Source organism: Protopterus annectens, chromosome 2.part0 (genome assembly GCF_019279795.1).
Source record: "Protopterus annectens isolate FY-2018-M chromosome 2.part0, PAN1.0, whole genome shotgun sequence".
Taxonomy (NCBI): Eukaryota; Metazoa; Chordata; order Ceratodontiformes; family Protopteridae; genus Protopterus; species Protopterus annectens.
The window spans coordinates 1,122,006,996-1,122,029,051 of record NC_056728.1 but is presented as its reverse complement, the minus strand read 5'-3'; positions in this window follow the sequence as shown (position 1 = coordinate 1,122,029,051).

Here is a 22,056-nt window from a genome sequence, read left to right as displayed (position 1 = left end):
AGGGCTTCGTACAGTAACTCCGTACTTTGTTAACAATATCATAGTTTAATGTCAGTCCTGCAAAGCTCAGTGTTTGTGATTCTGAGAAACACCTGCACTCAGCCTCCCCTCCATCTCCTTGTTATGTCATATAAACACCCCAGAAGCTTGGAGTTACTGCGTCTTCACAGGAGGGGTCAATGCAAATAAAACAGCATCAGGGAAAAAGGGACCTGGAAGCTGCATACCAAACGTCACCAGAATTATAGTGCTGCTTCCTTCCCAGAGATGTTCAGAGCAGCACTGCCTTCATAAAGGATGGCTTGTTAGTAACAGCGATTGTTCTCTTATTTTTCTGTGAGTAGCTCTCATTGTTACTAAAACACCAATATAACGCTTTGGAAAAGCCTCTGTTAAGATGCCACCATTGCCATTTTACTGAAGAAGTAACTTACTTGACTAGCTTGTATACTGCGATGCTGATTGGCTTTAACTGCAATATATGAGCCAGTCAAAATTCGCAAAGCGGAGCCACAGCTGTTCAATGCAGAACAGCGGAACAGTGGCCTAAATAAATCCCAAATGCAGAGCATTTCGCACAATCCGGAGCACTTGGCTGTTCAGTATGAGACATCCTACTGCTGTGACTGCCACAGGGATATCTAATACTGGGCACAACAGAAGTAGCTGTGGAAATGCTAGCATTGCAAATGCATGATCAGTGCCAATGTCACAACAGATATCACATTTGCCTTTGGTGCAGAAGGCTATGGGTTCTATTCACCAGGTAGACAAATTGCTGCCAATACTGCATAGCATAAGAGGGGTGCTGCACTGCTGAGTGTGCTGTCCTTCTGATGAGGCTCCATATGCTTGAGCTGATGGTAGCTCAGGTGGATGTAAAAGATCTCACTACATCTATCAAAAAGAATATGGGAAGTTCTCTGATGCCCAGGTCAAATTTACTCTAATATAAAAAAAATCTTGGCTCTCCCCCCTGAAAAGAGGCTACTAACTTAGGGGGAATAACCTATTCAATAAAGCATAAATAAAATAAAAATAAATTATCTATCCATGCCGATCATGGCTACAATCTGTGGAAGTAGCAGTGGAATGGCTTTGTGGATGGTACCTCACCTCTTACAAACAAGCTTGAGAGGACATGAGGCATTCTAGTATGTGATTGATTCTCTCAAAACTATCACACATGTGGGACAAGTACTCCCATAGGGCATCTTGCATACCCTGCATCATCTTTACTAACTCTGCCTTGGCTGTGGAGGTGCTAGCCTGTGCGTCCATAATGATCCTCCACATATGCTGGGTTTCAGCCACTAACACTCCAAACTTACTTCAGGGGGAGGTTAGTAACCAGCGAGCACTATTACCTACTTCCTATATGTACCTCTCTATCCATGAGTGCTGGGGCAGATTATGGCATGTGTTCACTATAAGATATCTCCCTTCCCTGACTGCTATTCTCCACAGAAGCCTGTCCTCACCCTGTGGTGTGTAAAACACACACGCACACACGCACGCACGCACGCACGCACGCACACACGCACACACACACACACACACACACACACACACACACACACACACAGTAGTCCCTGACTATGCCAGCTCATCATCAGTATCATCACAGGTCGCAGATCCTGGAACATCCGGCAGTTTCAATGTGCTGGTTTTTGATAAAGACTTATCCCTGAGTACATCAAAGCGCAACATCCTGTGGAAGTATGACCCAGCAACAAAAGTTTACAAGAAAATGAGTTGTATGAATGGTAACATTAAACAATAAATATTTTAATTGAATACCTTGTGCAGATGTCCATAGAGGGGAGAATGTCTGACATTCTTGTGTACCATAAATCAAACAGCTTTAATAAGTTGGAGATTGACTAAGACATCTACAGGACTTACAGGCAGTCTTACACAGAAAGAAGTCTACAGCATCTCCAGTAGATGATCTTGTTGGCCACTCAAGCTATGCTGTGACATCTAGCACAGCACTGTGGAAGCATGTGGAGGTATCACTGCCTCTGACACAAGCCAGAAACTTCTCCATCTCCATGAAACGTAGTTCACCTGAAAGACCAACACTCTTTGACCAACCTTCGTGCGCCACGTGGGCAGCTGTAAGATCAGTAGCACATGTTATGTCAGTGAACCTGCAGTGCATCATTTCATAACTGTGGGCCTAACCACCAACTGCATTAATATATACTACAAGATCTTGCCAGGCACTGGCCTGTTAGGCCAAATCAGTAGCATCCAGGCCAAACAGCCATCACCTGTGGAGACAGAGGGTCTGAGGAAGCACCTCATTGTTCGCATCAAAGAAAATTGGTTTCCATGTTGACTTTTCAACAGCCTGCAGTGTGTTTCGGCTTCGTCTGTTTCTAGGCATGGCTCTGTAGGTATGGAAAATAGTGTTATTAGCATCTTGTTCATGAGGGGACGGTGCCCCCATCCTGGTCTACCTACACCAAATAAATACTGGAAAAGTGCCCCTGCTAGATTGGCGCCCTAGGTGGCCGCCTAGTTGGCCTATGCCTAAGGCCGGCTATGAGGGGACCTGAAAAAATTTCTTATGCTGCCAGCTGCTCCCTTGCACATGTATCTCACTGTTTGTGTGCCTAGCAGTTATATCTCTCTATCCACACAAATGTCAGGCATATAAGTTTACTGAGCTGATGTCTAACGAAATATAACACATATAACACTGCAACTGACCAAAGTTACAAAACTGTTTTCTGTCAGGGTTAAAAAGAGTTTTGCCCACAGGCAACCGTTTTTACTGAAACTGGCATCACAAGGCCAGCTAGAATTTGTTGAATTGTGCTAACAGGTGTGTCTCCCATTAGTTCTTCAGCCAAACAATTGCATTGCACTTGCAGCACCCTTCTCAATACACCCTCCTAAAACACTTAAAAGTGTCAGCCAACTGATTTTGTGTTATGTGAACAACAATAGCTCTTAAAAGCAGATGTACTTGACAAAATTAAATTACCTTGTACAAGCAGAGCTGTAGATTGCCTTAAAAATTACTCTGGGGTTTAGCTGTTTGAGGTTCACAAGTTGTAGCTCTGTGACTTCTTTGGTTGTGTGATGGTTCTCTCTGCTTCCATTACACATATATTTTGCAGGGTCACCTGGTTGCAATGATTATGCTAATTAGCCCTCAACACATTATTGTTTCTGAATAGCTGAACTGATGCATCAAGATAACATGCTAAATACTAGGCTCAGTTTGACTCAATGTTGCACACACATCTGGGAACCTGCAGGCAGTGCTGCACATGCCCAGTCCATGCCATGCCTCTAGGGGGACATATTTAATTCCACACATAACCTTATGGAAATAGAGTCACTGTGGTGCCTGTTTTCTTAACAGCATAAACAGGGACACAGAACTGCTATGTTTCATGCCTTGAAGTGCCATTGTGAACCATAAGCCAGCTACAGGACACCCTCTGTGTCTCCTGAAATTCATGTAATGTTCCAAGATATAATCAAGAACTCCCTATAAACAAAAACTCCATTACTTTAACTACCCATCGACAAACTTGAGCACCTATACCTCAAATGTAGGATACAACCAAAAGTTCACAGAATTCATAAACAAAAGCTTCCTGGAAAAAACTGTTAGCAAACCTACCGGAAGACAAAATGTACTTGACCTGATCCTTACAAATATACATTCTTCATTTATTATTTCCTGCTATCTCCTTCCACAGTTAAGTCTGATCATAATAGAAAGACCTTCACAATTACAGCACCTAAACTTGTACATACGAATATCTCAGAATTAAATGATTTCAAACGTACCAATCTTATTAAATTCTATGATAACGTTTCAAGATTCACGTATTCCAGCATAACCTCAGACATTGCTTCTGCAGGAAGTTACACTAAAGAGTTCTTTGCCCACTTAGATAAATGTATAGTACCTACCAGATCTAATTATAGTGAGAAGTTTAAAAGCAAACCTCCAAAGTGACTAAGAAACTTCAAAAGAATTATTAGGGTTACTAAGGCAGCCCATGAAATGAGGTTACGAAGACAACTACAGATGTTTCTTTACTTACCTTAAGAAACAAGAAAAACACCCTACGTTGCTCAGAATTTATTCAATAAGGTCCCACCTACACTGACCCAGTAGCAAAGCCAGATCCAGCACTAGGTGACATAGGCAGCCTCTGTGGGACCGCATGAGAATGACAGTGGTTCATAACATCAGTTCCGTGAGTAGCCAGGATTGTACAACACAACAGCAAGGTTGGTGGCATGTTATTGACAAGGTAAAGCAACCCTGAGAGAAAGTACCCAGCACAACACAGAGGTCAGCCACTGGAATGGAGCAATCTAGCACTGCAAGCCTAGAAAAAATGGAGGACTTCCTAGGGTCCCTGCCTGGAGATAAAGGTACATGTATTGTGCCTGAAAGAGTGGACATAGGTGTTGGAATTTCCCAATGATTTCATATCTAAGAGGATGTTGCACCAATTTAACAACCTTACATGATACAAACTCATCAACTGTGCACATGCAGAATGCAGGCAGGTTATAAATAGCAATGCAGAAGTTTCTCATAGATACATCAGCTGTTCTGGCACATAGGAATTGAAACCGAGGCATATGTCTTTTCTGTGTTTGCAGTTTCGTGTTCACCATTTGCATGCATGCCATTTTACCTCACATGAAGAAAGCATATTCAGATTTACACTGTTCTGTCTTGAGTTGTGTATTCACAGACTAGAGCTTAGGTACAGCAACACCTCTGTAGTCTGGAGTGAGAAAATAGACTAATGTTGGCATCTGTGCAGCATCCAGTGAAAATGATGCCAAGATACAAATCAATTTGCATTCACATGAAGCAGTAGCACTGCCTGTGTCCCTCCTTTATAGTCCCACACCCATTGTACAGCTGTCTCACCTATGCCCAGTGTGGAGGTTGTACAGCATGAGCACTCACCATCCCTGATAGGGAGGCTCCCTTATGACTGAAAGCACCAATACCACTTCCCTGTAGTCACAGCAGCAGAGGAATGTATTGCATCCAATCTTTGTATGTACACTGTAAGCCAACCTACTAGAGACTTTGATTACTATCGCATTTCATAGCCAATGTATGATATACATGCAGTGCTAGGGGACAATCAGTAGATATTCAAGATATCATCCAGGCACAGTCTGCAGCTACCCATGCCAACATGGAGATGACTGGCATGTTGAATACTGTTTACAAAGAGCTCCCTCAAAACTGTTGCCAACCTCATTGAAGCCATTGAAACCAGGCACTTTTGATTGATAGTTCTTATGAGGGTTGTGATGGCATACATCTTACTAAATTCACCTCCATACAGAGGACAGCCATACCAGCCTCACTGGCCTGCCCAGTAATATCCACTGTGGTTGGGATCAGGTATGTACATAGAGTGGACATATGAGGTGGCCATGTTAGGTGCATAGTCAACACTTGCAACCCAGGAGTATCACATGTCTCCACTCCATATTGTGGGCAACCATCCTGGCAGTGTCCAGGGGCAGGGCACTTTGAATGTAAACTCTACACAGGTTTAATTCACACAATAGCACCACATCCCTGTCATGAGGATCTTTTATTCCTGACAGCTCAAGCCAGTGTAGAGGCTCCGGATCATGGTCTTGTAATGGCACCCCAGCCTTCTCAGAATAACAAGGTGGCACTCTCTTTTTTGCTGCTAGAAAAATCTGTCACTGATGCAGAGAACAGCATGCCATGACAGCCTGCCCTACCCTGTTTCCAGCTCCAGTGAGATGATACTTCAACCAGGTTGTGGTGTAGTCATGTGTCATTGTGTCCTTTGGCACATGTGCAAATAATGATTCACATACTCTCCTGCTTTCTGTATGTAAGGATGTCAACAATTGTCAACAGACCCTGTTTGAGATAAGCACCCTCATCACAGGAATTTCCCAAGGATCTGTCTTAAGACCCCACCCCTTTATTAATGATTTAACACTAGACCTATCAAGTATAAATATAATCATGTATGCTGATGACTTGCTACTCAATGATTCCAGGAAATCTCTTAACGAGCTTCAACAAAAATTACAGACCTCTTTCTCTGAATTAAGTGCATGGATCTTGTGACGTCCCCACTCTGTGCCAGTAATCCAGGAGCCTGAATCCTCACTACTGACACTGGAGAGGGATGTTCATTTTGAATATAAATGGATATACTAGTATTTCCAGATGCAGACCTCTCTGCATCAAGCACAATTTCCCTTAAGAGCACACAGGGAACACAGTCAGCCCAGGCTCTGGATTTCTTTATATCTGTCTCCATCCAGGGCCCCAGTAAGGCTCCCCACTAGCACAGCTATAGGGTTAAGTGCTCATATGAGTATCCAAGCCAAGTCCTCCAGCACCCACTCTGTGAAATCAGTGCTTTCTGTCCAAGCTCCAAGTAGCTGACACACACACATACACTGTGAGATTTGATTTTCACACACACACACACACACACACACACACACACACACACACACACACACACACGCACACACACACACATACACACACACACAGCTGGGAAAGGCTGGCACAGATTTACCCATTGTGCCCCCTTCTGCTCAGATTATAAGGCAGTTATCACTGCCACCAGACACTACAAAACCAGATACCTAAGGCTCTTGCAAGGGTATCCAATTATACCGATTGAAATTAATATTAATACAAATGGTAATGTTGACCAAACAACCAGGCTTCAAGAGTGGCCACAGTGTCACCAATAAATATAAGTACTCTCAAAGGTTAAAATATTTCCTAAAGGACCAGGCACAATGAGAAGTTTAAATATATTTAATAATAAATAATACAAGAACATGAAAATATGAACTATTTCTTTACAGCAAACACCAGAGTTGCAACCACAGGAAACATTTAAAATAACACAGGTGGACAGGTTAACACAGTTACAGAAACAATACCTAACTAATCTCACTATATTTTCCTGACAGATCTAAAGAATTATTATCTCCTGGTCACTTACTAGAGCAAAGCAAGATGAAGTAGGTGAGTGATCCCTCGATGTCAGGTTCCAAAGACAGACTGCCATGAAACTTCAGTCTCACCTAGTATTAAACATTATTTTAGTGATGGATTCCAGAATTACATCACATAGATCTGGTCATCTGACTCCTGGTTCCCATGCGACCCCCCCCCCCCATTATTAGAAACTGCCAGGATTTAGCACCTATGTGTAAACAATACACCCACACACACTAAGATCTGCTGCAGCTCCTGGAAGTCATAAAACCAGAAACACCTCCACTCTTCCTACAGGAGCTAATAAACCATACTTCTCACAGATATTGCATCTCTGGCTTCATTCAAACTTGTTAGATAACATCTTTAAGGTCCAGGCTTAGTAATTTAATTTCTTACTATTTCTCAAACTTAGCTGGAGCTGAGCTTAACCTCTTTTATTCCAGTATCCTCTATTAAAACATATATATTTAAACAGTTAAAATATAGTAAAGTCTGATATACATGTATATTTCTTTTCTGTCCAGCAGGACACACTGTTGATACATTTTGTACACAACCAACTTTACAAATACATTTTTAAACACAAGCATCTGTACAAATCAGTTTGATATACAAATTACTTATGATTCTTTACAAAATTTCAGGTAGCTGTGCTGGCATATGTTACACTTCCACTGCCCTACTTCTCCTGACATACCTCACATTATCACAGACCTATAGCAATAAATTCTTAGTCAACACAAAAAAGTCAAGCATAATGTTTTTGGCGCAAACCAAACTCTACAAAACCTAACTCCTCTGGTTATAACAGTAATAATGGAACACTACTTCCAAAAGTGACTGCAAAAATATCTTGGCCTTAGCTTAGAGTCTACCTTGTCTTTTACACAACATGCAATTAATATCATCCATAAAACACTGAAGCAGCTAAAATTATGATATAGGATCACTCATCTTCTGTCTTCCGATGCCTGCTGTGCTATAGCTAGAAATATCCTCATCCCTATATTAGAATATACCCTTCCTTTAATAACCCTTTATTCCAGCTCAAATACTAAAAAGCTACAGTTAGCAGAAAATAAAATGTAGATTTGTCTTCCTATCTGATGCAAGTACTCAAGCACTGCAAACTTTTGAATCAGTTTGAATGACTACATGTAAATAGCAGTGCTACCTTCCTGCTTAACATGCCACTTTCAAGATAATACAAAAGAGGCATTGTCCACCCTCTAAAAACAAAGTTGTCTATCAAATAACAAAACTAATCCCCTCATGAAAATCTGGAGAAAGTTATCAACCTTGTAAAACCATGCCTTAAAATGACCATAGAAGAAAGAGCTTTCTGCAGACTGGAGCCTGCTATATAGAATCATTTACCAGTTGAAATAAAAATGGAAGAAACTTTAGTTATTATGAAAAGATTAACAAAACATCTGCTTAATTACTATGCATGAAAATGTTTCCATGACAATGGTTAAACACAGTACAGTAAATGCAAGACTTTAATTTCCTTATCTAATTGCTGTTTATATATTACCAATATTCTGTAGGTTTCATTTCTGTAATTCATTGTTATGTTTGTGTATTTGTTTTATACTTCAGTATTTTATTATTTACACCACTTTGATGACCTAAATTTTGACTGATAATGGCTTGATAACCAGTGCACTTACCCAGATATCAAATTGTAATAAATAATACATTAATAAATACAATGTGTGATGCACATTGTGACTCAACAATGCACTGCCTGCAAAACCCTTAACTGACACTGTATGCATCATGTTTGTTCTATGTGACACCGCACTCTCACTGTATGCTCATCAGCAGCCCATATAGCTGGAATAGATGTCGCAGCTTTGCCTTCTCTCTCATTTACTTTGCCCTTTGCTGTCTTCAGGACTTACATGCTTCCTCATAGCCATATTATGTAGCATGCAGGATGCTACAGGCAGCTTACATGCTGTGGTATGGACATAATGCAATGTATCCCTCTCCCAGATATATCTAAGCAACAGAAGAGTGCTTTCAGCAAGCTAAACACATATTCTACGATGCCCCATGTTTGCACATGGACAGTGTTATAATGCATTTTGATGATGCTGCGTGGCTTCACTATGGACCTCAACAATCAGGGTTTCAGTGGTTATCCTGCATCATACGAGACACAGTACAGACATATGGAGGTGAGACATGTATGCACACTGTCTTTGCCTGTATATTAGTCAGATGACTACAGTACATGATGTTACAGATGACTTGCATGCCAGATGTGAGAATCATGGGCAATGCAATGGTGCTGTGAAGTCATATGGATTAATAATCCCTGCCCATTCCACACCTTGCAGTTGGTAGAATGGTAGCATTTCCTATTGATACATAACTAGGTGGAGCCTGTATTGCAACACATGTGCAATCTATAGTATCCAGTACTTTGGGGAGGTAAACAGTGTTGTAGAATCCTTGCATGGACATGGTTCCCTCTCCAGACATTTTGGGGAAGTAGATATACTCATACCAATTTACAAATTGTGCATCACAAAACCTACTGATTATTCTACTAGTTGAATCCTTTTTCATACCAAGTGTATCCTCTGTTTCTCTCAGAATCGTGCCTGTAGTTAGTTTAATGAGAGCTGCACATACTTTGATGTCCACTAATATAGGAAGTCCATGCATGCTGATCCCTTTTGTTGGTCATGCACATTAGCCTATACCCATATGATATCTCTATTCAGTACAAAATGATTGGTCAGTTGCTAAACTGTCAGTTGATGTTAGGTAATATGCTACCTGTACCATTTTCATGTGTTCCACCTGCTGCTACATACTGGTCACAACAGGTTGACAGCAGCACTTATACAACATAAATGCTGCTACACAAAGGCTAAGATGCTTATTGCAGCAGCATAATTTCCTGCATGTTGTTTGGTCTTATAAGGCTGTGCAAATTGCTGTGTGCCTTCTACGCATTATAACTTTGAATCATGACTTAGTTTCAGAGGCACACATTTGCATCTCATTATAAACTTATTAGACTGCGTGGCTTAATCTGTATATCATTATAAGATCATTTGCATATTCCCAGTTACACAATGTTCTCCTCACTGGTCTTTAGTGCTGTCTGGTACTATGTATCTTAACATGTCTGTACGTTGACATTATCCTGTGCAATAGCATGCTGCATACTGTACAACTTGTCTATGAATGCCTTCTAAAGTGCAATGCAATTAAATATGTTGTACCACTTTAAGAAGAAAAATTGCTTGTAAGATTTTGCATGTTACTTTACTAGCCATAGTGTTAAAGCACCATGACTCCATTTAGCAAACATTCTTTTGTCAGTTCTTGTTCTCAATTCGGCTTTATGCAGTGTTATCAGACCAATGTTTAGTACTTTGACCAATCAGCTTTCAATATTTCATTCGGTTATTTTCTAAACTGCATTAATTAAGGGGAAATATTGTATTTTTAACATCATTAATAGTGTGGGGATGGCTGATTTTGAACACAGTAATACTCTTCAGGACAGGCAGTAGAGAAAAATGTTTGTCTTTCTAAGGCTAAAAGTTCCTCGTTGCATTTTTTTTCCACAGTGTGCCATTAACTATTGTGTTTAGCATCACTGATACACATTTATTTATTTAGTAGGCATGTGAATTGGAGTATTATACTGCTCTCCACCAGCCACAACTCAGATAAAGTAAATGTTAAATATATACAGCAAAGGGAAAACTGAGAAATAGTACAATGATAAAGGAAGGTGAGCATGCAAGTATTAGATAACTATAATGGTGAACAGCAGGTAATAAACCTGATGCATAAATACAATTAATCAATGTACATAAAACACGGAGAGCAGACAGTCTTTTTTATCCCAAACCAGCTTTATCAAATCACTCAACAGTACATATATTGAAACCATAGATTTTTTTTTCCTACTACCCATCCAATACCAACCTCCCCTGCTTCATGCTGGAATAAAAAAAAAGAGCAGACAATCTGTTTACATCAGACAGAGCAGTAGGGTACAAGCTGACTGGAATGCAGTATGAGTAAAGCAGAGCAAGAAAAAAACATAGAAAGTAAACAACATATTGATCAATATTAGAGAGAAACTTGCCATCTTACTGCTGCTCTGAAAGAGTGCTCTGATAATGCCATCTAAGGGATATATGTAAACATAATAAAGAGGTGATAGGTAGAAAGTACAGAAGAGAGATTATATGATACCTATACATCTACATTCAGAATGACATAGCAGGGAGGATGTGAGTTGTTAAGAAAAGGGTGTAAAGATAGGGAAGAAGATTGAGAGTATTTATTAAGAAGTTCTAGATGGACGGGCCAAAATAAGAAAAATCCCTATCAGGACAAACAAGAGACATTCATTGTATTATTATCAGTTACATAACAGATTAAGATAATTACCTGAGATAGCAATCTGAAATTTTATAGAAGTATCTTGCCTGACCACAAGACTCTTCTGATTGCATACTTTATGCATACAAAATCAAAATCAAAACAATATTTTTGGTACTGCTGTCAGTTCAAAAAAGCTGCAGTATGCTTGTAGATTTATGATGGGTTTGAGAACTCACCACTGTGGGGATCAGGCATAACCAAAATGTGAGCAACAAGAACTATTCCATGCGATAACACACACAGAAATGAAGAAGGTATGCCCAAGTACCACTTACTAGTTTCTGTAGTTGAGTTTCACTGCACAAACTGTAGCTTTCCAGGAGGAGGTCTGCTTCGACTGTGTCTTAATACACAGACATATCATTGCTGCAGCCTTCCTGTGTCCTGAAAGAGTACTCTTCAAACTATCTGGAGATATACAGTGCTGAGTATATTTTTCTGGCACTTCAGAGTTGTGTACTGGTAATTGTTGTTTGACTAATTTTATATCATTGCTGGCTGACTTCAGAGTTGTGCACTGTTATTTTTGCTTCACTGTATAGTTTTTCAGATCTCTGCTGAAGGTGTTTTCCCCCCTCCCCTATTTCTCTGTCTTAAGTTGGTATAACTGGTTTTACATCCTCTGTGTTATCTGACCATCTCAAGGATTACTTGCATAAAATTAGACCCTCTTTGTAAAAAAAGTCTGCATATCATTGCTGCAGCCTTCCTGTGTCCTGAAAGAGTGCTCTTCAAACTATCTGGAGATATACAGAGCTGAGTATATTTTTCTGGCACTTCAGAGTTGTGTACTGGTAATTATTGTTTGACTAATTTTATATCATTGCTGGCTGACTTCAGAGTTGTGTACTGTTATTTTTGCTTCACTGTATAGTTTTTCAGATCTCTGCTGAAGGCGTTGGTTTTCCCATACCCACCCTCCCTATTCCTGTGTTGTTGTTTAAATTTGGAAGCTTTTGCAGTTGCCCGCCCCCACTGTAGATTTGATCTGGGACACTCCCCCCAGTCCCATCTCTTTACCTCATTCTACCTAATAGACTCCTTCTGCATTGTTTTTAGTCATTTTTAATTTAATTGCATTTTATAAACTGTTTGGTCTAACATTGCTACATACTCGTGTGCTAGCTTGCACTGCATTTGAATTGTTTTGACTGCTGTTTTAGCTACTTTTCTGTATATATAAAAAAAAAATACCTTTCCTGTAACTAGTGTAGTCCAGATTCAGATTTACTGTATCCAGGACTGTATGTAAGCTTCTAAGCCCCCCCTCCCCAAGTTTTCTGTGTTGGAGGGAAGCCTCGAGCTTATCAGTGGGAGTGGTAAGCAATAGGTAACCTATCTACCACATAAGGAGTGGTTCTGGCCCAGAAATTGTAGTTACTGGCGAGTTTGGGCAGTTTTTCCATCTCTCTCAACTTTCTGATTTAAAAGCCCGCATTTGCACTTGTTTCCCCCCTTTCCTGTAACTAGTTTAGTCAAGATACAGTCTTACTTTTAGCACTTGAATTTGCTTATTCGTGATCAGCACTTGTTCAGAACTTGTAAGCACTAAATAACCTAGTAATTACTACAACACTCAACCTTCCTCATTACCTAGAGGAAAACAGTTTTGGTACTTACTTTGCTCACTTGCTTAGAGAAAAACAGCTCTTGTACTCACTTTCTTCACTTATCTAGAGGAAAATAGTTTTTTTATTCAGGCCTGTCCAAGGGTCAGCTCCCAGTGTTCTCTCCTGTCTATCTGATGAATCTGGACATCTTGGGGCAATGTAGAAATTGCCTCATGTACACAGACAACCCTCTCCTCCTACCACCCAACACTACAACCTGTGAAAGATGCACTTATCTAGCCAAACTGGAGGTAAAGCTCTCTCCAATCAAGACTGAACTTGACAGTCAAGAGGAGAAGGTAAACACTTGCACCACAACACACTCATCACTTAGTCTCACTAAATCTACACCATCAAAATCCACACATAGAAACACAAAAACATTCGTGGAGGCTCTCAATAATAATTTGCTAAAGCAACAGAGACCTCCAAAGCAGAAATGCAAGCAACCTCCACCCCCCCCCAAAACAACCCAAATGACACATAGCCTGCAGACTCAGTGTGCCACTCAACCACAGCCAATAAGGCAAAACAACGTACCCAGCACACTAGTCATAGGCGACTCTATAGTCAGGCACACTGATGTCCCACTCACCAGGCTAAACAAGGAGAAGGTTACTGTCAGCTGCCTGTTGGGTGCCAGGATCCGCCACATAACCCATGCACTCAGGTCACTCCACATCAAGTAAAAATATGACTCTGTCATTGTCCATTTTGGTGTGAATGACCTGAGACGTACCTCCCTGGACTACATGAAAAGAGACATGGAAGAGCTCTCCGATCTTGTAGCCCAGGTAGGTATGACCCTAGCCCTGAGTAGCATTCTGCCATCACCCAGAATGATGCTGCAGTACACGGACAAAATGATTGACTTCAATAATTGGCTAAGCTTCTGGTGTCATTCTAAAGGGATCCAGCATCTGTCTGCCTGGGATGACATGGTCGACAGACCACGATGCTTTTCCAGAGATGGCCTGCACCTGTCACCCCTGGGATTCCAGATACTGGCTAAGGTTCTTGCTGCTCCTATAGTGCCTTTTTTAGGCAAGGTTCAAATGTCAAATTCACCACCGTAACAGGAACAGGCAAGCAAAAACTGAGGGTGATGCTACTCAGTGCTATAAGTCTAAATCTCAAAATGCACTCACTCGAGGCACTCCTTAAAATGGAGAACATCGATATCTTTGCAGTGACTGAGACCTGGTTCAAGGCTCCAGAGAGCACCCCTGCACTACCAGGCTATAACTAATACCACACTTTTCGGCCATGTAACCTGGACGGAACACCAAAGGCGGAGGTGTGTCCATATTCATTAAGGATATCCACACCTCCAGGCTAGTCGCTCAGCATAATGCAGCCGAGGTTATCCAAGTGCAACTAACTCTGGGCAAAACTGCAATCCAAATTGTAGGTTGCTACAGATCACCCACCATGCCCCAGGATTCCCACTCCTCTTTTCTTGATGTACTGGAAAATATTAGGGTTCAACCAAACACCCTAATAATGGGCGATTTCAACTACCCCACCATTAACTGGGAAAACTACTCATGTACCAACTCTTTCGCTCAACGCTTTCTGGAATTCATAAACTCCAATGCCCTGGATCAACTTATCCACACCTCCACCAGGGGCAACAATATCCTAGATCTAGTCATTACCAATATGAGTGACCGGTGTTCCACACCTGAAGTCAATGCCTCATTGGTCCGATCTGACCATAAGCTAATTACCCTAGATATCCACATCCTGTCTCCACCCCCCATTAAGGAAACCACAGTAAAAAATTTCTCCAATGCCAACTTCATGCTTCTTATGACAGAAGTGGTGAACTTCATGACACCCATGCAGATGGACAATACAGTTACGACTACTGAATCCTACACAATTGCACTTTATAAGCACTTACATGAGTGCATGGATCGTGCTATCCCAAACAGAACCAAGACGCTATCCTCCAAAAAAGGAAGCCAATCTGGTGGTCCCCTGCCATAAACAAACTGTAAAACAGAAGGAAGAAACTCTTGCAAAAGAGAGTAAAATCCCACGAGTGGAGGAGCTCCCTGGTCAGCCTCAGTAAGAAATTGCGATCCCTGATAAAATCCTCCAAAGCTAGTTATGAAAACAAAATCGCCACTGATTCTAAAGACAACCACAAAGCATTCTATAGCTATGCCAAGAATCTCAATGGCAACACTCAGATCTGCTCTGAGTTACAGCACAATGGCACTAAATATACAGACCCAACTGATATTGCCAACATCCTGGCAGATAGGTTCACTGCTAACTTTACCCCCTCTCACCCCATAAAGAGCACATCTCTATACCGGAAGAATGCAAAGTTCCTGTAATCACGGCTGCACAGGTAAAAACCACACTCTCCAAAACCAAGAACACAGCATTCATGGGACCAGACAACATCCCAGGCTGCGTTCTACACAAACTACAGAACAAACTGGCACCCCACCTAAGTAACATGTTCAATCATAGCCTCACAACAGGCTTTGTGCCTGCTGAATGGTGCACAGCAACGGTTATCCCACTCCACAAGGGGGGGAAGCCACCACGGACCCAGGGAACTACCACCCCATTAGCCTGACGAGTCTGGTCTGCAAGGCCATGGAAAGTATCATCATGGAACTTATAAACAAAGACACTGGTAATCTCCAAACTCTGGATCCCACCAAGTTCGGGATGGTAAAAGGCAGATCATGTCTCCTAAACCTGATAGACTTCTTTGAAGCAGTCACCAAAGCCGTAGACAAGGGTAAGGTGGTTCACACAGCCTATCTAGATCTTGCCAAGGCTTTCGACACCATCCCCCACTCTAGAATTATAGATAAACTCACTAAACTAGGTATAAATCACTATGTCACAAGATGGGTTGCCAACTGGCTCACTGACAGAACCCACACTGTGAAAGTAACAGACTCCAAATCCGACTTCAGACCAGTGACAAGTGGAGTACCACAGGGTTTAGTCCTGGGTCCTCTCATGTTTGGTATCTACTTCTCTGAAGTACAGGCTAACACAGAAGGTCTTTGGCTAATGAAGTTCGCAGATGACTGCAAACTAGGAGACATAATTGAAACTCCTAACGATGTGGACATCCTACAAAAGGGCCTCACTGAGACAGATGCCTGGTGTCAAAGCCAGGGCCTCAAGCTCAATGCCAAAAAGTGCACTGTCATCCCCTTTGGTAAAAACTCTGCACCCATGAACTACAGCATAGGTGGTAGTATACTTAACACCAAAAGTGTGATAAAAGACCTTGGGACACAGGTGGACAGTAGTCTCTCCTTTGATAATCATATCACCATAGTAGTCAGGAAATCCTTCTACGTGGCACACCTCATCACAAAAGGTTTCTCATCCAGAAAAAAAGAGGTCATTGTTCCCCTCTACTCATCACTCATTAGACCCATTATAGAGTACAATGGCCCTTTTGGTATGTACCTCACAAGACATCTACAACAACTGGGAAGGCCACAGAAATACCTCACAAAGAGGATTGCCGGCCTCAAACAGATGCCCTGCGCAGACCGTCTCAAAAAACTCCAGCTTAACTCCGTCGCATATCGCCTACTCAGAGGTGATCTCTGCCTAACATACAAAGCCATGTCAAACCCAGAGCTGTTGGACAAGCTCCACTTAAAGAAAGCACTTCCGAGCTACATGTTCTAGGGACCTAAACCTTGTCACCACAATAAACAGAACATGCCGGAGGGATAGATTCCTGTCCCAGAGACTTCCCACACTCTGGAATACACTACCTATCTATATCAAACAAAGCTCCTCATTAACACTCTTCAAGAAAAATCTTGATGATTGGATGGGAAATAGGAAATTCACCCCGGGGATCACCTCTGTGGCTCTGCTCAACAGTGGCACAGGAAAATAATTTTCTTGGGTGGCAAAAGCCCGGGTACCTTTTTGGCTGGGTTGTATAAGCCCCAGGGTCGATAGCCTAGTACCTACCTATGAACCTATGAGCCTATGACAGTAGAACCATTTTAGAATGTGAGGAACAAAAATATGTGGAACCTTTTCTGCTAAGACTGGCTTATATGGACCACAATATGTGAGTCTTCACTGCCTAGCAGTGTCAGGCTCAGTAGGTGTGGTTGACATGTTATCACATAAAGGCTCAGTGTGCTGCAACTCAAACACAAGAGGCCAGCATGTAAGATCCATGTAGTTTTGTTTTATTTACCAGAGTTAAACAAGGACATAATAATGTCCGAAATGATAAGAATCAGTACTCTCAGACTAGTTTCGGCTACTGCCTTCTTCAGTGAGAGTAAAAAAGCCAAAATTGCTACCAGCATACAATGGTATATTTCTATTCTAACCCAGCCAATGAACATGCTAGGTATAATCCAAGTAAATGAATAATTCATGAGTTGACAATTAGGCTAAAGTAAAAAGACAGGCAGTGTTTATATAATGCAGAAATGCCATATACAAATGTGTAAACACATAGCCTAAAGATGTGTTAGTGAATGCATAACAATAATGAACAGTTGACAGTTACATTTGTGAATAATCACTAACATACAATATATACATATAGAACTAAATATAGCATCAGGGAAAGTCATGTGGCAATATCACATAAAGAGTTACTATTATAATATGTTCCTGTAGACGTCATGTTTCCTAGAGAAATATAATATTCCATATAGAATAACATGTTCAATCATAGCCTCACAACAGGCTTTGTGCCTGCTGAATGGTGCACAGCAATGGTTATCCCACTCCACAAGACCAGGAGGAAATAAGGCTCCTAGATGGATAATCCAATATTTCTCTTTATGACCAAGTATATTTTGCCATCCTAACTGATTATGTCTATTACCAGTGATTTTGTCTATGATGGTGAACATAAATTTAGCTGTGGGGTGTTTAGTGGTATGTTGATATAAGGCATTTGTCAGTTTTTTGGTACGAATATCACTTCGATGTTCACCTATTCTAATTCTCAATGATCTTGAAGTTTTACCTACGTAGAATGCAGAACAGTGACAAGTAGCCAGGTATATTACCCAACTAGTAGAACAGTTACCAAAAATCCTGACATCATAAATCTTACTTGTATTCGAGCTAGTAAATTGTTTTATCTTGTTGACTAGACTACAAGAAGTGCAATGACCACAGGGAAAAGTTCTTAAAAGTTCATCCCCTGTTATGGTCAGTTGTTTAAACTTAGCACCACCACTTTCTCTCTGTTTGTAATGTGAGAATAATGAGCCCAAAGTTTTTCCTCTCCTATATGAAATAGAGCACTGATTACCCAGGATACTATGCAGATAATCATTGGATAGCAAGATGTTCCAATTGTTATTGATAACATTCCTGACCACCTGATGATTCTTGCCAAAAGTAGTGATGAACCTGATAGTGTCATCCTTTGCGCAGTTAGTACGGTCCTTATATTGTAGCAGGGTTTGCCTATCCTGTTTATCTGTATGTGCACGGGCGGATGTGATATCAAAGATCGAATATCCCCTGTCCTGAAACCTGTTGTTTAGATCTATTTTGGCATGTTCATAGTCCAAAATAGAAGAGTTAATATGTTTGATTCTGAGATATTGGGATTTGGAGATATTGCGGATGGTGTGGCGTGGATGCATGCTAGATGCATGTAACAAAGAATTGAATTGTGGATATTTGTGGTAGATCTTAGTGTTGAGTGTATGATCTTCATTTCTATATATTGTAACATCCAAAAAATCAATTTGATTTTTGTGAGATGTAATAGAAAACTCAATACCCCACAAGTTGCTGTTAAGATACTCCACAGATTCAGTAAGGTAGTTAGAATCCGCACACCACACCATCCAACAATCATCTAGGTATCTCCGCCATATGTCTATTTCCACCTGATAGATGTTGTGTAGGCGGTTGTAAATTAGGCATTCTTCCAAATAGGCCATAAACAAATCGGCATATATGGGGGCAAAAGAAGCCCCCATTGCCGTGCCTTGCAGTTGCCAATAACACTCCCCTTGGAAATAAAATACATTTTTATTAAGCACATGTTCTGACATACAGATAAGCAAAGTATTAAATCCTGGTGGATACAGTTCCACTCTATTTAACCAATATTGTAGAGCCTGTAACCCTGCCCAGTGTGGTATACTCGTATATAAGGACTTAACGTCCAAAGTACACATAATCCATTCAGGTTCTAGTTGTGTATCTGCAATTATTTTCAAAAATTCGGTGGTATCCTGGATTCTAGCCCTAACATGTTTCAAAAGTGGTTTCAGATGTTGGGTGAGGAATGCTGACAGTGGTTCAGTAAGTGACCCGATGCCTGATACAATGGGCCTACCCGGGGGATGTGTGATAGATTTATGAATTTTGGGGAGAAGATATAAGATTTGTTTGGAAGGATCCTTCACCTTTAGATGTTGTACTGTTTTCATAGTTATAATACCTTCCTCAAAAGCAGATTCAAGGAATGTGTCAATCTCTTGCTTAAAGCGATCTGTGGGATCAATGCCCATGTGCATATAGCACTTGGAATCAGATAATTGTCTTAGACCTTCTTCAACATAGTAATCCATATTTAAGACCACAACCGCACCTCCTTTGTCAGCTTGAAGTAAAGCAATTTTGGCTTTTTTACTCTCACTGAAGAAGGCAGTAGCCGAAACTAGTCTGAGAGTACTGATTCTTATCATTTCGGACATTATTATGTCCTTGTTTAACTCTGGTAAATAAAACAAAACTATGGGGATCTTACATGCTGGCCTCTTGTGTTTGAGTTGCAGTGGTTTGGCCGGGCATGCTGTACGTGCGAGGCGTGCTGTTTTTGTGCTCAGTGTGCTGCGCACAGACAAAGTGTTTTTAAATGTATGATAACCACCTCAAATAATTATACTGGCAAATATTGACCTGGCATGGCCAGGGGTTGCATTACCTCTAAAGACAAACTTGTTCTTAGCTGTGACACAAACACAGAGAATATCAATTAATCAATCAATTATTTTTTTATAACTGACAGATCAACAGAAGCTTACAAAAAGCTATCTCTGTTTCTGAGAAGTAAGAACATTTGGAATTCAGGATTATCAATCTGAGTTAAACATTACATAACCAAAACAGATAGCAAACTGCTGAACTAGCTTCAACCTGTGTGACATTATTATGTACTTGGCATGAGTTGCTGAAATGTTCATGTGAGGAAGAGAAGCTTGGATGGTTTCTGTAAACACTGGTAATAGGTCACGTACTCTTATGATCACAAGTCAGTGCAGCACAATGAATGTACACCTATACTGTGGTTATTTTGTACCACGCAGGCATGTAGGCACGTTTAACTCAGAGAACCTCCTATCTCATTGTGCCTGAGTTTTCTCAGAAGCCTAGTTTATCTTTTTATTTATTGTTTATCTATTCTCCCTGTACTGTAGTTGTTTCTGATATGTAAGGTAAAAATCAATATAATTATGAACAGCAACAAGTGTATAAACCTGGTGTGATGTCCCATTTCATTAAAAAGGCTTATATTCATCTCCCACAGTTAACAGTACTCACATTACATTAAATGCATGATGGCAGACAAGGACACATTTCCCAGCTACTCTGCCTATGCAGCCAGCACAGTGCTACTGACAAGATTTATAAACCCACCCCTCAAAACCATCTCATGGCTTCTTTTTTTTTTTTTTTTTTTTTTTTGGAAAACTATCCCACAGCTGAACATCAGCTATCACCAGCTCTTTCCTCATTTACTGGATCTACCAGACCTACCTTAGCTTCTCCTGGGCTCAACCCACATCTGGAGCCGGTAAAGAGATTAAGGATGCTGCTGAGTATGCCTTAATGGCATGAACTCTAGTTCCAATTTCCTGTTTGGGTATATCCTAGTGTGTCTTATGTGAGTTCAACATAGCTTTAGAGATTTTTTTTTTGGTCACTCGTGCTTAGTTCTTCTGTTTAGTCCTGAGGTATAATGTCTTTCACCTTGCTCTCATCCTCACACAATTCTCAGCTCATTTGCTCAAGAACCAAGGTCAAATCAAAAATAACAGGGGACAGAGGCCTAAAATAAGGAACAATTTTTAATTATTCCTAATTCACTTTGAAAGTTAATTGAACAACAGGCCTAAAGTCAACAGCATTTCCTGAACAGTAAGTATGTTTCTGTCTAGTTTTCCTGACTAATGTTATTCCTTGCTGATTTATAAAAAAATCAAATATTTTAGAAGACCGAGGCAAAAACATGAAGTAAAATCAGTGAAATTTTGCAAAATCAGGTTCAGCTGAGAGGTATGGAGCCTCAGCTTCCACTTTTCAACAAATTATACTAGATTTTCGAGGTTCCCCCATCTAAAATAATCCCACCACTTTTAGTGCCATCTGTGTATAAGGTGACATTCTCTCAATCTCTCTGGTGGTATTCATTGTAAATATATCATGGACTACTGGACTTACAAATGAGCCCGGGAGAACCTCACTAGTCATTTGTCTGTCTGCTAACAATGCTACTTTTACTCTGCCACTATCTTATGTCCTTTCATTTAACCTCTCTTAGATGCAGCTGTGTTTCTTTCTCTCTTTCCCCATACTTCCTAGTTGTTAATTAGCTGTTGTAGGGAACAAAGTAAAATACTTTAGTAAAGCTGTTGTACCCACATCCACTAGGTCTCCTTCATCAAATTCCAGCACTTTACATTCACAGAATTTGTAATGACTAGACTAACAGGATCTTTTTGCTACAAATCCATTGTGACATTTGTCCTGAATATTCTTGGCATCTGGAAATTCATCACATCTCCCTCAGTGTATTTTTTTCTGAGACTTTGCTTACATCTGAGTAAGACAAACAGATACTTGTATAATTATTGTTGCAGTCTTGAAGAAGAACCACTGTAGCCACTTTCCAATCCCCTAATACCTCTCCAATATGGAGACATCACAAAAATTCAGATTCCAATCTATTAATGTGCTTATGATAAATAAAGTACAGTTAATATAAAGAAAATAACTGAG